The sequence below is a fragment of the Anoplopoma fimbria genome, chromosome 3 (genome assembly GCF_027596085.1).
Source record: "Anoplopoma fimbria isolate UVic2021 breed Golden Eagle Sablefish chromosome 3, Afim_UVic_2022, whole genome shotgun sequence".
NCBI lineage: Eukaryota > Metazoa > Chordata > Actinopteri > Perciformes > Anoplopomatidae > Anoplopoma > Anoplopoma fimbria.
Window position 1 is genome coordinate 23027194 of NC_072451.1, and position 13091 is coordinate 23040284.

The 13091-nt window shown below is 40.6% G+C and overlaps 1 protein-coding gene across 7 annotated transcripts in view; it reads right to left on the reverse strand.

Annotated features, from left to right (window-relative positions):
* st3gal3b (ST3 beta-galactoside alpha-2,3-sialyltransferase 3b) overlaps positions 1 to 6147 on the reverse strand; it is a 42155-nt gene extending 36008 nt beyond the window's left edge. For 2 of the 7 annotated variants that reach the window (XM_054623449.1, XM_054623442.1), the window contains exon 1: positions 1843 to 2479. The gene's annotated coding sequence lies outside the window, so the exon portion shown is untranslated. Of the gene's footprint in view, positions 1 to 1123; positions 1812 to 1842; positions 2480 to 3678; positions 4159 to 5909 lie in introns of those variants that run through there. The other 5 variants (XM_054623446.1, XM_054623443.1, XM_054623448.1 and 2 more) reach the window with 5 other exon arrangements.
* Between the last annotated feature and the right edge of the window lie 6944 nt (positions 6148 to 13091).

The following is a 13091-nucleotide window of genomic DNA, read 5'->3' on the forward strand; positions in this document are numbered from 1 at the left end:
CGCTGAAGACAGCATGACAGTTTCAAGGTAAAAGGGGTCAATACTCTCCTAGCATTGCTGGTTCGTTCAGTTTACGGAGATACATAACTTCTGCTCCATTCAATTAATGTGTGAATCATGTCCAGTCTTCGTGTCACCTGACAGCTGACAAGAACACCCATTAGTCACTGTGTCAGTGTGGCCTGGCCTGTGTTTTTTTCAACAATCTCTGCTAATTAGCTTAAGTGGTCTGTGTAACGGCTTGCAATCCCAGATGTTTCATAAAAAAAATAGGCCCTGTTGAAACCCAACATGCAGTGCAGAATTTCTCAGATGTCACATCAAAATATTTATCAATTTCCATCTGCCGCTTTTTAGTATCATCATGAGAATGTAAAACAGCCAAGTGCAAATGAGAAACTGTAAAGCTTTAGTACAAGGAGGAGTCTGAGTCCAGCTTGGATAAGGCTGTAATGCCTCTGTAAAACCATGCATTATGTATTTCATAATGGACAGATGCTACTCACCAGGTTGAAATGCAACTCCTTAATACTCCCTTGATCCCAACACATGAAATGCAACTTAACAACCATTGATTCTATAGGTTGACTTAATAAAGAGATAAAGAGGTTTTTTATTGTCATTGTAGTGAACAACGAAATTCCGTTTGGCAGCTCTCAGCTAGCCAGCAGCAGTGTATAATAGTAGTAACAACAACAACAACAACAACAACAATGTACAACATAAAAATATACAAAAGGAATAAAAAAACGTTACTATGTACAGCATTTAAAATCTACTGCATATTGTTAATAAGCTACCAGACAAACAGCCGGACGGTCAGATTGAACATTGCATTTGACTAAGTTTGTAAAAAAACAACAAATTAAATGACAATAGAGCCATGTAGAACACATTCAACTTTTCTACAGATATTGCATTTGTTGTTTAACAAGTCTACTTGAGACATAACCTTAACCTATATTTAAACAATACGCGTTAAATGTAAAATACAATATATATATATATATATATATATTATATACATATTCATGTCAGGGAAGAGAGCAAACAGGGTGATTTAGCGGCGGAAAAACCTATGTAATGGCCCCACAGTAGCTTTAAACGTTTGGTTTCAACTCACCACATCAGTGGTTTCAGTGGCTCAGTGGCTTTCATGTCTTTTGCACCGTTGAGTTTCAAACCGTGACGACGGTTGGCTCTCCACGTCCACGTTTAACCAACGGCTCCAACGGCTCCGAGCTAGCAACGTTAACGGCAAACGGAGTTCAGCAGCTACACGGGACTAACATAACGGAACTTTGAGGTCCCGCAGCTCACCGCTAAAAGTTCGGTCACCTCCGCCTCTCCGGGGTCTACTTACGTTTATCTCTGGCTTTACCGTAAACTCTGCTCCCGCTGACGTCGTGATGCGACATTAACAGCTACCGGACGCTACATGTGTACGAGCCGTTGAGTGGACGTAGATAAACGAACATAACGCAGCCGACCGTTACGTTAGCTTAGCCGCTATGCTAACAGCGCTACGTTGGCAGACGTTGGGATATTCGCCTTGATCCGGTCGGCAGGCCCGCGGCGTAGGGACACCTCTGGTGGGGAAGCGTTGCGGCGGATGCGAGCTTGGGTACGACTGCAAGCGATACCCGTGGCCTAGACGGTCCTCACACGTAGGATGAGGAGCACCGTGACCTGACAGGAGAACAACGCGGAGGTAACCCGGCGGAGGTTAGGATCATGTACCACCGGTTTGCCAACACCACCCAGCACCATCATGTCGACTAAAAGGCGGCGTAGCAGCGGCTCGTTGTCATTGCCGAGTGAGTGGTGTATCGTAGACATTACCTTTTCTTTTCTTCCCGAGTCCCCGGAGCAGAAACGATATCCGTCTCAGTGTAAATAACAGGGTGGTCGATACAACGACCGTGTCCTCCCTCCTCTCCACGCCATCCTGGTGAACGGGTCTGTAACGTTAACACGGCCGGTCTGACTGTCTGTCTCCCTTCTGTCTGTCTCCCCAGCTCTAGTTCACATCAAGACAGGCAGAAAGATAAGCACCCCCTCCATCAACAAGGTCATTATCAGCGGCGGCAGCAGCCGCAGCTTTCTGATCTACAGCAACACAGTTTTTCAGCCAGTCACATGGGGTATCTCCGTGTTTTTCTATGTCTCCCCCCTCCCTCCTGGTTTAACAGAGTTTACATGAATGCACCTTTTCATCTGGTCCTACACGTGGTGCGCCCTCTCTGCACGTCAGCTGCTAAACACCGCGCTGTAGCTGGGGTTGCCTGTGTATTTATTGCAGACACGTCGACCCTCCACCCAGCCGTCAGAGTCCATGCTCAGCAGCAATAGTAGAGCTGCAGTTATGTGTCGACCTCGATGAACTATAATGGTATGTGCTCCTTCAGCACCATTTATTGATTGGCTGTACAGGTGAGGGGCTTACTTTCATTCTGTAGTGATGGTTGAGTTATTTTTAAATCCAAAGACCTAATTTATTAGTGGTTTAAATAAGGCCAGTCAGTATCCAACAGACTATAATAGTTTTGTCAGTTGGTATATAGTCTAAATATAGAACACACCACCATCAAGTTTGCTGCTTTTCAGTTTGTCAAGTGTTCAGCTTTAATTATGCCCTAGAGGACTACAGATAATCATTACTTACACAAGTGTATGCCACTTTCCTCCTTGAATCATTCTGATACCTTCCGGGATGATACAGTTCACATCCACTTAAGCCATAAATTGTTTGTCACAAGTTGTAATTTGGACTCTTGTTGAGTGTAAATAGATTACTTGTATCCAATGAGGTGGTTTCTATGGTTTCGGCCATCATGAAGTGAGAGAACCCAGGGGGTCAAACAGAAACACTCGTGAAAACTGACTGCAAAGAAAGAAACGCATAAAACGTACACAGGAATTTATAATAAAAAAAAAAGAGAGAAACTAAGTTAATGAGGAACCAAAGGTAGTCAACCATTAAAGGTTTTAATGGTGTTTCTATCTTAAAGTATCAATGAGTAGAGGTTCAAAGTAGGATGGGTTTGGACACTGTTCCCATTAACAATTTAAAATCAATTGGATGAATGAATATTTTGTAGATATGATAACAAACTGTCTATAATAATGTGTATTAGGCCTAGTCAAGGATCATAAGATAAAATAAGATAAGATAATCCTTTATTAGTCCCATAAAGGGGGAATTTGCAGCAGAGTGGATAGTGCAAAAAAACAGATAAGAGACAAAAGTAGAAAAAGAAGATCAAAGTAAGTATAATAAATAAGTAATCACGCAGTAAATGTATAATAAATAAGAAAAAAAACACTTTGATATAACTGGACAGAATGATATTGCACAGTGGATTGCAAAAGCATCACACACCTACAGGAGCAATTTACACTAATGTCTACTGGAAAACCACCTATCAGCCAGGCTCAGGCATGCATCCACAGACATGAAGACAGCAATGAAACGCTTCATGTATATGAAGTAACGAGAATCACTCACGTACCAACAGCCACTGTCAGGGTTGTGAAAGCACAAAACTCCCTCACTGCATACGTCTTACACTTCAAATGCCATGGGATAGATGTTTCAAACATGATCCCAACAACAGAGACAACAGTTTAAGTTTCAGACAGATTAACCAAAATGATATTGTGATAACACATACATACCTTAATACCTGGTTATCACCAAATTCTTCAAATGATTGATTGATAAAACGACCGTGTTCTCCCTCCTCTCCAAGCCATCCTGATGAAATCCGTGAAAGTGTTCTGGATCTGTAACGTTAAGCACAAAACGGCCGGTCTGACTGCCTGTTTCCCCTTCTGTCTGTCTCACCAGCTCTAGTTCACATCAAGAATGGCAGAAAAAGAAGCCCCCCCCTCCATTAACATTCTCATTATCAGCTAGTTCAAGCGTCTAAGAAAACAAGTACTGATTTCAATATGGACATAACTTAAACTCTGATAAGAAACTTAATAAACATGGGTCCTGTATGTCATCCTCAATACCAGTTGGGAAATATCATGTGGCTTCTCACAGCAGATTGTTGTATGGCAGCAAATCCATAGTCGTGCCCCTCCTGCTCAGGTTACTCTGCTAATTTAGTTTTCCTCTTGTATCTTACTTTTTTTTTTTTGTGCCCTGGTATTCACAAGGCCTTGAATCCTACATAAGCAGTTGTTGGGCAGAGAGCCAAGGTAAAGGGAGGGTGGGTGGGTGAGGGATGAGGGGGATGCAGTCTTTCATTTTTACCCTGCAGAGTAGCATGCCGATCTATTAATATTGAATCAAGCAGGAAATACAATCTGCTCGCCCACTGTTCTCCATTTGGGGTCAGGAGATTAGGAGGAGCCGTGAGAATAAAAGACATTCAAAAGCATTCACCAAGATATGCGCACACACACAATTTTTGTAAGCTGGCGTGGGATGCCTGTTGAGTTGGCAGCACTTCATGGCCTTTGGGCCACAGATCTTTCATTTACATCACACTTACGAGGGAATGATCAGTAACTGCAGAAAACAGGCAATATAAGGAGCTGAAATGTACTGTTATTTGTTTGTCAACCGGTAAAGAGGGGCTGCACGGTGGTGTAGTGGTTAGCACTGTCGCCTCACAGCAAGAGGGTCCCGGGTTCAATTCCCAGGCTAGGCAACCTTCTGTGTGGAGTTTGCATGTTCCCCGTGTTCTCTCCGGGTTCTCCGGCTTCCTCACACAGTCCAAAGACATGCAGGTTATATATATAAAATGATATCCTTCGTGCCGTATGGCATATCCTTCATGCTGCTAGTGGCACCTTCAGTGCCACCATCAAGTCCATCACTGGAATTGGCACTTCATCTTCGAGTGTAGTCAGACTCCTACTTAAGTCCACTCCAGGAGCTTAAAGGTACATTGGATCAGTGGGTGATGCATACAAGGGAAACCATGTCATGTGCTTGTATTTATTGTGACAGAAGCACAATTTCTGTCCTTCATGCTTCAATAAAACTGTATATTTCTATGTAAGTGATAAAAGCGGGAGACAGCTGTGCAACCACTCAATGGCAGTAAAGTAGTTCACCAAAGATTGTAAACTGCATGATAAGATCTGCGCTGCACCTGTAGCTTCCAACCTTTCTATCTATAAAAGCTAAATTTGTGTCGTTCACCTATGTTGCAAGTTACATCCCATCATCTAACTTAGCATGCATAGAAATTCTATTGAGCCATACCATTACCAAGTGTATTCTTAATGTCCGCACTGCTTAACAGAATGACTGATATCTTTAAACAGACTTTGGATGTTTGATCACATAATCTGACCCAGGGAAATTCCAGAGTAGAGTTAGATATTACTGTGGCAATATAAAAAATTGATTGCTGTCATCTGAATCACAGAAGAAGTATTTGCTCAATTGAGTGGCTTTATCTCTTGCGGGTAGACAGCAGGAAATTGAAAAAAAAACAAGTGCTAATGGGATACTAATAGATCCCATACAGAACAGACTGAAGTAAGTGCATCTGAATGAACAACACTTTCACGTCACAATTTTTCAATATATTTACTTTGCTGGGCAACATCTTGAACACAGCCAAGACAAAATCTTGTCTAAGATCGGCTTATTGTAATTCTTCCTTAATCAGAAGGAACAAAAAAAGAACGTTTAGTGTTGCAAGAACTGTGGGGCATGGCTTTAAGAGAAATTATGTTTTTAGACTTCTGTTATTTCTTTCAACACAGTCACTTGTTGCTACTCAGTGATCAACATGTCCAAAAACTTAAACTGTTCTTTCACAAAAATAGAACAGACTATTAAATCAGAAATCTAACTGCATATTAAGATAATTCAGATAGATATAGATGTTTTCCCTTTGGTTTATGACCTATGGATTTCCAGAAAAGTAGAAACAGATTACCTTTTTGGCTGTGGCTGTCAGATCCTCAATCCAGAGTATAAGTATCAAACAGACAGGTACCACTGAAGACTACTGGGAGAATGAATGACCATAGAGCAGTTTCTCCAAAAGAGAAAGAAAAGCCACAACACAGATTGTATGTGGTCAATGTCCTTTTTGCCCTCTCTGCAAACATTAGTTAACTAATAACAGAAAAGGACTTGAATAACGGAAAACAGTGCTACATTCTTTAACAAAAGCAGCACAGACAAGCAAATGTTAACCAATGACAATGTAGGAACATTTACCTGGCCTGTTACACTTTAAACATAAAGAAAATAACTGCTGTATGGCTATCCAGTTTTATATCGTAACACGTCTAGGGATGTACCTGAAAACCAAGAGACAAAAGGAGGAGTTATGACCTTTGTACCAGAGGTTAGCAAGCATACTGCACACTTTTTTATATCAGCATATATCGTGATAGATATTTTGTTGGATTAAGATCCTTTAAACAAATACTGGCATATTTGTCTAACTGACAAGGTTTTGTGCAAAACATAACAAATCAGTCTCATAAATGATAAGGTAAATGCATAAAGCTGAACATGCGTTTTAATTGCTATCGAATATGAAGACATTTTCACAAACTCTCTTTCAAAAGTCAAACAAAAATATATTAATACACACCAGTTATATTACTCCTTCTTTCATAAAAATGAGCACGAGACACAAGAGTTATGTTTGTTGCAGCAAAAATAGCATTTGGGTTATCATGACATTTCCCAAATGGTAAATGATTTACCCCCCAGCCATAACTCCACAACCCACAACGCAGAACAGCAAGCATGAGACCAAAGAACTGGGTCATTCAGACCACATGTTAACCAGAGAGGGTTTCATCATCAATTTAGAATTGCTGGATGAAAACTCCTTTTAACAGCTCCTCTTTCTCAAACCGCCACTGTCTTAAAAATTAGTGGAAGGATTAGTATCACACAATATATTTCCAGCCTTGCAAGAACAGAGCCGGGAAATATTGTGTGTTTGCAGACAAAAGATTGCTAAGACGATTATGGGCTCGATCCATCATGTGATAAAGTAGAGCCTGGGGGAAACCTATAGGCTTACATTGCTGCAATCTGCTGCTTAATGGTGTGCAACAACAGGAAGTCCCATTAGAATGAAAAAAAGAAAAGTGCTGTACAGTATCTCAATGGCAGCACCACACAGTTTGCATATAAAGCGGAGAACAAAAACAGCCCTGTTTTTATTCCGACAGGAGATCATTCCCTCGTTAGCCCTGATATTAATACGATGATGTTTTTCAGGAAAAATATGCTTATAATAAAGCCAAAAAAATAAGTTAGACAGCAGAATATAATTGAAATATATAGTACAGGTTCCATAAACAGCAAAGTCTAAAAGGGCTTATGTGTCAATATGGGAAACAGCAAGAAACTGGTTGTCACCAACTTTTCTCATGATGTATCGATTCATTTATAAACGCAGACTTTCCCCACTCTTACACATCTAGACTTTCTGTCTCCGCCACTAACGCATATACACAGACACACGCACACACTCTCTTTCACATCCTAGTATGTGTGCACATGCACATACTTGATGTCTCTGTAGAACTGCAGATCAGCAAAGCAGCCACAGAAATGCAGCAAAACCGTTTTTATGTTTGTGTGGGGGGGCGACAAGCAGCAGTATGTGGGGAAAGCTGGTAGGTTGTCACAAGTGCAGCACATATACGCTGCTGATGAAATAAAAGCGATCAGCCTAAGGTCAGGTTATGGGCTCTGCCAACAGAAATTCAGTATCACACAAGGTCTGTTTCATAATTTCTAAAATATTTCTCTTTTCTGTCTTATATAGTTAAAGATCCTGCCGACAGTGTTGTGCTTGGCAAATCAATCATTTTGTAATCCGATTCAATTAAAGCCACAAAAAACTGTTTTTGCTTTTGTTTGTTCCTGTGAAAATGTCAAAACTGAAAGTGAGACAGCATGTTCCTTCAATAATAAAAGATTGCAAAACATTAAGGAACTTAAGTTCTCAACCCCTGTTCACTGACCTTTTAATACCATTTGCTTTGTTTATTAATGCAATCTTAATTCGATTTGAGCCAGACAAAGAGCAACCATTGTCAGCCCGGATAGGAATGAAGAAATGGAGTCATAAATTTACTGACTGAGGTTGACATTAATCCCTGTTTGCTCTGAGCTGCAGTTCACCTGTGTTCAGAGTTTAGAGCTATGTAACCATGACAGTGGGCCTGTAGCTCGGCTTTCAACAGTCTTAATTTGTGAGGGATGAAACACTGTGAGCCCCCGTTAATAGACAAAGTGACTTTCTCCTAATGAAGGGCTATAGGAAGAAAAGTCCACTGTCTCTGATGTGGCGATGACTCCCATGAGTGCAAGTAGCTTTCACAAGCACAGAGAACAGATCGGAAACCTGAAAGATGATCTAACATTCACAATCCCCGAACAAAAGAGAAAAATTCACCTGGGGAAGCAGGAAGAGAAATTGATATTAAAAGGAAAACAAATGATACCGGGAACTACCTTACCTTTCTGTGAAGTAGTTCCCAGTACCATACACAGTTCTGAATAAAACATCTGTGATCTCACTCCTCATCTGACTCAAGTCTAATGTAGCTACAGTATGATTTTTCAATGTGAGCATGATTAAGATAAAAGTGGGGCTGTTGGCCGCTGACACACTTACAAATTAAAAAGCTACCACAGAGGAAACGCCAAACAGTGTGTGGAGTTACCTGGAATACCTATGTTGAATACACTTCCTGTAAGTCGCTTTGGATAAAAGCGTCTGCTAAATGACTGTAATGTAATGTAATGTAATGGAGTTGTTTGATCTAACCTCGCTGGGCCTTTCATGAACAACGTGCAGAAGCATCTTTACAGAATGGCTGTTTTGAGTAATGAGCCACATCTCTGCAGACACTTTTAATAATGTCCTTATATGTGTTTTATATTAAGATTTCTTACTTATAAACCTTTTTTTGTGTTTATATATTGCTCATAAATCAGTGGGTTGCTGTATGCTGTATAGTGTGGAAAAAGTCAAACCTTTTGGTAATTTGCTTATTAAACACTGAGTGGAACTCCCCAGGCTGCATGAGCCAAGACAAAGACACTACTATATTTACTGCTGTTCTAAGGAAACAAGCTATGTAAACTATTGATTAACACCAGTGTCGGAAAATTTGGCATCAATAGTATAAAGCAACCTGAGCTCTGTCACTTGACTACCATGTGACTGGTCTGAGGCAGACAATAATACCCTACTAACAGAGGGCCTTGAGGGAGACACAGCTGCCGGGTCACGGAAGGGGGGGGGATTGTTTGAGAGTTTAAATATGAAGGCGTGCAGAGATAGAGCACTGGTGTGAAAACAATAAGCTAGCCATTTGCTTGCTTGTTGTTTATGCCTGTATTCAAGACTTGTTTTGGCCCAAAAACAAGCTGACCCACAGTGACATAATGTAACTTTTAAAGTTGAAATGGTGAACATGTTAACAGAGAGTCGGATCTGAAAAGTTAAAGCCAATGCGGAATTGCCTCTGGCAATCAGATGGCGACTTGTCTGGTTGCGTAAAGAAATTCGTACTGTATAGAAGTGGCTTCCGTTTACTGGTTGCAAAAAAACAAGATGGCGACGACCATAACCAAAGATGACGATGGACAAAATGTCAAACTCGATGCTTTAAAATCGCAGTTCACAATCAATGGGGGACGTCCCAAACACTACAACAACTTCCTATTTAGTATCTACGTTTTTTAAACACATCAAGAAGAAACAAAACATAAGCCTGAGGAATGCAGATCCAATATGCTCTCGACTTTAAGGTCTGTTTTTGTCTCCACCAACTCCTGAAGCAAATATCTGCCTCTGGAGCAGCTATGTGTTTCATTGGGGTCATTATCTAGTTGCTAACTTTGCCTGCAGTTTGATGCTGGACAGATAGCAGCATACAGAATATTTTGCATGGTGCAATAATTGACATAAATGACAGCTGTTAGAGTAAACCAAAACAGCTCAGAGGTGCTGCGTTAAACTAAAGTAATGAGCTGAAAGAGACTCAAGAACTCAACAGTGCAAAAGGTCTGATGCAGATGACGACGAATCAGAAAGCAAGAAAGAGAGCAAATATTTGTGGTTAATATATACAAAGATGTGGTGAACACTGACTATTCAGGGCATCTCAGACTACAACATTCACAATCTTTATACACAAATTAATAATAAATGAATTGGGTTTATCCAACCCTTAAATATAGCACAGCAAAGGCTAAATAAATCTTACATTTGAGTTGACTCCTGTTTGTAGCTTTATTTTTAGACTACGTTACGTTACAGTCATTCAGCAGACGCTTTTATCCAAAGCGACTTACAATCAGTAGTATATTACATATCATTCACCCATTCACACACTGATGACAGGCTACCATGCAAGGTGCCACCATCAGACTCTAACTAACATTCATGCAACATCCAGTCCACACCGATGGCAAGCCTTCGGGAGCAACTTGGGGTTAAGTGTCTTGCCCAAGGACACATTGACTGCCGAAGCCGGGTATTGAACCACTAACCCTCTGATTGGAGAACTACCTTGCTCTCCACTACGCCACAGCCTCCCCAGACTAAATGCCAGAGTCTAGTTAAATAGGCTATAGGCAAACTGGCATGACTCTTGGAGGAATTCACATGACAGTCAGTGCATGCATCATATGTGTTGAGTAGTACTTAACCACACAAAAGCATTTTCTTTGAATTCAAGCTCCAACAGCGACTGCTGATAATAGAAAAACTGGCAATCATGGTATTTTTTTACATGTATTGAAATTTCATAGAAGTTCCAAATCTTAAGGTTTTTTGTAAAAATGTCCATATTTATTAACTACAATTTCGTACACTGTAGCTTTGACTTCCCACCACCTGGCAGAGGCTCAGGGGGATGGAGGCAAGCAAAGCAGCTCGAGCTGGCACCATCACCCATCCGTCAACAGCTGTCATGATCCTGTGTAGATCCGTGTTGGATGGTTGGGGAATCTGGCTGCAGTTCGTTTACTGACAGTCTTTATGCCTGTGTGTGTGCATGAGTGAGATACCTATCCGTCCATCTCTGTAACAACATAGGTTGGTGCTTTCCTGCCACACGTCTGTGTAGTGATGGGCTTTTCTCTCTGCCATCCTATCTAAGAGCCTGCCTTGATCCATTTCATGACATTAAATGGAGATACAGTACATAGATTGATGGTAAACCCTGGACAGGTTGCCAGACTATCACAGGCCTAACTGTAGCATGCTAACACCCTCACAATGACAATGCTAACATGCTGATGTTTAAAGTGTATACTGTTCACCATCTTAATTTAGCACATTAGCATGCTAACATTTGCTTATTGGCATTAAACACAAAGTACAGCTCAGGCTCATAGGGCAAAAATATTTGGTAATAAAAGGACAAATTAAAAGTTTGACCTGATTGTGGCACTATGTGATATATCAGGTGTTCACCCTGACAATGAATCCGAAAATTCAGCATAAATGTCTCAAATTTCATGAAAATCCATCCAGTGGTTTCTCAAGATATTTCGAACTTAACACTAAAAAAAAAACCAACCTCGTGGTGGAACAAGAGGAAAAGTCCGGGGTCAGCAAAATATTTATAAAATTCTATGGCATTCCATCCAAAATACCAGCCGACTGACGACCAATAGACCAACCGACATTGCCATTCATAGAGCAATGTCACAAGCCAACCAAGAATGGTTTCACCTCAAAGCAGGGGAATTTGTGCACTGACGCGTCACTGAGGTTTCTATTTCTCGTAATAAGTGATGTGGAAGTAGTAACAGTGGGGGCAAAAGCACAGCATGGAAGTGAAGATGGCAGGATGTTGGTTCTCATTTCTCACCACCAGCCCACAAGAAAATGACCACAACCAACCAACACACTTTGATCAAACCTTAAGCAAAATTTGAAGGTTACAGTAATGGGAGTTTACGTGACATGAAACTGAAATGGCACTCTTGTGGCATTTCCTTAAAGTGTCGCTCAGTTGGTTACAAAACTTCCCCAGAGGCATTCAAAGGAAATTTCATAAAGTTCAGGATGGCAACTTGATTCACGCTAGACATTTCCAAATAACTATTTACTTCCTCTTGGCACACAAATGATTAATGTACCAAACAGACAACCCATTGTCAAGCGGTAACTCACTGTAAAGAGCACTCTGTGTTTACTAGCCATGTAAGCATTGGCACATGCTAGATCTCGTCAAGGGAGGGCTTTAAAAAAACAGTGTCTGTAAATATAATATTTCAGTTATTGTTGTTTTTCTACTGTTTCTTATTGCTTATTTATACTTGTTTTTTTATTTCATTTTTATCTCGTCTTTCTTTTACTATGTCTCTTGTGTGCACTTTACTCTATGCTGCTGTAAGCTTGCAAATTTCCTTTTTCCTAACACAACTATTATGTAAACTCAAGAGATCGCCATCATTATAATATAACTTCTGCTTTACTGTGTTGTCGGACTGATAAGGCCTTGAAATTCTCAAATTAATCTTCTGTCGTAATGCAGACCTGCTCTATGACAAAGACTTCTTCTTGTGATGGTCTGGCTTTAGTGGGATGCAGTTTTTCAGATGGACACCACTCAACATGCTTAACTGTAAACTCTATTGCAACCACCAAAGTATCAGTGTGCACAATAGTTGAAGGTTAAAAGCCGGACAACTACCATGTTAGTGTCTTAAATAAGTTGACATATTTTTGTCAGACTATAATTGAGCTCTAATAAATCTGGGACGTCAAATAACCTGAAGTTCATAGAGGTTTTAAGGGTGCAGTGACACATAGAGCCAGGAGCCATCCATCTAGTCAAAATCCAATAGTGGTTTCCAACTCACAAAGGTCGTGCTGCTCTTGCACAGCTGCTAGCCCTCTGGCTGAGACATCCAACACACAAGTTCAAACACATGAGAAAGGCAAAAATGCAGATAACAGCCTGGGGAAAAACTGTACTGGTTCTAATATAGAAATACTGACTGGATCTCAGCACTCTGATCGACTCATCCGGTATACGGTGCACGTAGAAAATAAGTTAATTATAGGGTACTTTTCTTAATCCGAACAAAAAGGACTCAGAGAAAACTTTTTTAA